The sequence below is a fragment of the Parus major genome, chromosome 26, assembly GCF_001522545.3.
Source record: "Parus major isolate Abel chromosome 26, Parus_major1.1, whole genome shotgun sequence".
NCBI lineage: Eukaryota > Metazoa > Chordata > Aves > Passeriformes > Paridae > Parus > Parus major.
The window spans coordinates 4453067-4456134 of NC_031795.1; positions in this window are offsets into that span (position 1 = coordinate 4453067).

Sequence of the window (3068 nt, forward strand, 5' to 3'; positions counted from 1 at the left end):
TATAAAATATATTTATATATAAAATAGATTTATTTATAAAATATATTTATATATAAAATATATTTATATATAAAAATATTCCCATTAAAAATACAGAAAGACAGGCTGACAGATGGATAAAATCCTTTATTATTTTATTTTTTGTTCGTACCTTTCCATTTATCCCAGAAAAACTTTCTCTTTTTATATATATATATTAAAAAAAAAAAAAAATCATCGCTTCTTTCAGTCTAAATCTTCAAAATCATTTATTTTAAAATGCACATTTAATTTGTACAGCACTAGTTAAATACATTTCTTATCGTTTTTCTGCCACCGAATCACCCCAGAGAACATTCACAGTTTGGGGGATCCATCCTGGCCGCTTCCATCGGGGTTTTTTCCCCTCTGGAGGACGAGCAGGATGCTGAGGATGGAGCAAGGCAATGAGGAAATGTGGATTTTTCTCATTATTTGTGCTCACATTGACACCCAAACCCCATTTTTACACAATTTGAGTGTACAGATGTGCAGCACATCTGGAGCAGCTGGAAAACCCCAACCAAAACACTGGAAAACCGCGGGGAAAATTCCCTTTAATTCCATTTTTTCTTCATTTTTTTGTATGAGGAAGAAAGAAATAAAATGCACTTATTCAATCCTGAATCTCCAAAATCCAAGGGAGTTTTTGTTGTTTAAATTCTCCACGTGGATTTGGGCCAGGAAAGGCGGATCCATGTGGGAATGGAGGGATGGGATGGAATGGAACAGCTCTGCCTCCAATTCTTGTTGTTGTTTTCCCAAACCCTGACCTCACTCATGGATTTATTTCTATTCCTTTACCCAACCTTGGGCTGGGGAGACAAAAGAATACCAGGAATACGGATTTTCCAGCCAAAAAAATAATAGGAATATGGATTTTCCAGCCAAAAATCCCGTTTTCTGCTTAAAAAAAAAGGGAAAAATTCCAAGAAATTCCATGGAAGACAAAGCAACCGCTTCCTTTTGCCACTGCTCCCCTCCCTGCTGCTCCTCCATGGGAGAATCCATGAAATGATGGGAAAAAAATGCTGGAAAGCCACGGAAATTCCCAACATTTTCATGGAAATTCCAATCGGGGGCTCCAAAACCTGGGAATTCCTGCCCAGGGATGAGGCAGGAGCGGGGGCTCTGCTCTGCTCGGGAGGTTTTTTTATGGATGGGGCATCCAGGAGGTTTCTCTCCCACTAAACCCAGCCTAAAAGGGCTGGAATTTAATCCCAGAGGTGGGAAAAAGAGGGATTTCACTCCAGGATTTATTCCCAGCTCCGGTTTTTTTCCCAGCTGTGGAGATCGGAGCGCGGCGCGGCACCAAATATTTACACTCCAAATATCCACCAAATCCCTGGGATAAAACTTGGATAATATCTGGAATTGGGGCTGATGGATGATGGTGTCTCCTTTCAGGGGGGCTGGAACCCTTTGGAATTCTCTGGAATTTCGTTGATGGAAAGTTGGGGGTTCCAGGGGTGATTCCAGAGGGGAAAAAATCCTGGAAAATCTGGCAAAAACTCCTTGGAAAAGCTGGAATTCTAAAGAAAGGAATGCCCTGCTCCATAAAAAAGTTTAGGAGGGAAGAAATTCCTGTTTTTTCTGGGGTTTTGGTTGGGAATTCTCTCATGAGAAAGGGAATCCGCCCCTTTCAGGGGGATTTGTAGGGAAAAAGGGAAAAGCTGTGAGAGGATAAACAGGAGCCACAGGGGCCTTTCCCAGATCCTGGGAATGCTGTCCTGGCTCCATGGAATTCTGCCAGTTTGCCTCGACCTTCAGCAGGAATATGGGATCTGGTGGCCCAGTGGGAATGTGGGATGGCTCAGCTGGACACCCAGTGCCCTTGGGAAGTTTATTCCCACTCTCAGAGCGTGGGAATGGGGAAAAAAGAGCAGGAAAACTGCACAAAGGCAGCTCAGGGATATCCTGGATGGTGCATGGAGGGTTCCTGGCCTGATCCAGGCTCTGCTCCCCTGGATCCACCAGAATTCCTCGCCCCAGGAGCCGTGTCCACCTCCTGCCAATTCCTGACAGGAGCCCTGGGAAGCGCAGCTCTGATCCCAAGGAAATTCCTTTGTGGGAGAAAAGATGGCAGGGGGAGAGTTCAGCAGGATCCGGGGATGGGGACCAGGAAAACACGGCCCCAAACGCGTCACTGGGGGCTGTTCCTGCTCTTCCCTATCCACTGGAATCAATTAGGGAACAATTGGGGCGGCTGTGCGCTGGAAATAGCGGGAAGGGAACGGAGCAGGGATGGGCAAACCTCAAACAATGCAGACGTCTGGGGCCTGGGCTGGGACACAGCTCTGGTGGCACCGGGAGGAGCCGCCCGGGGAGCTCCAGGGGCTCATTGTTCCTCCCACTGCGCCTTCCCCAAGGGTTGGTGAAGGAATGACTCCCTGCTCCAGGAGGGAACAGCCCCACGGAGAGCGGGATCCCGGAGCAAAGGGCCAGTCCTGACCCCAAGTGTCAGTCCCCATCCCAGTCCCCATCCCAGTCCCCAGTCCTGACCCCAAGTGTCAGTTCCCATCCCAGTCCCCATCCCAGGAGTCAGTCCCAATCCCAAGTGTCAGTTCCCATCCCAGTTCCCATCCCAGTCCCCAGTCCCGATCCCAAGTGTCAGTTCCCATCCCAGTCCCCAGTCCCGATCCCAAGTGTCAGTTCCCATCCCAGTCCCCATCCCAGTCCCCAGTCCTGACCCCAAGTGTCAGTTCCCATCCCAGTCCCCATCCCAGTCCCCAGTCCTGATCCCAAGTGTCAGTCCCCATCCCAGTCCCCATCCCAGGAGCCAGTCCCAAATGCCAGTCCTGATCCCAAGTGTCAGTCCCAGGTGCCAATCCTGATCCCAGGTGCCAGTCCCCATCCCAAGTGTCAGTTCTCATCCCAGGAGCCATTCCCAAATTCCCAGGAGCCAGTCCCAAGTGTCAATCCTGATCCCAGGTGCCAATCCCAAATGCCAGTCCTGATCCCAGGAGCCAGTCCCAGGAGCCAGTCCCCATCCCAAATGTCAGTCCCCATCCCAGTCCCCATCCCAGTCCCCATCCCAGTCCCCATCCCAG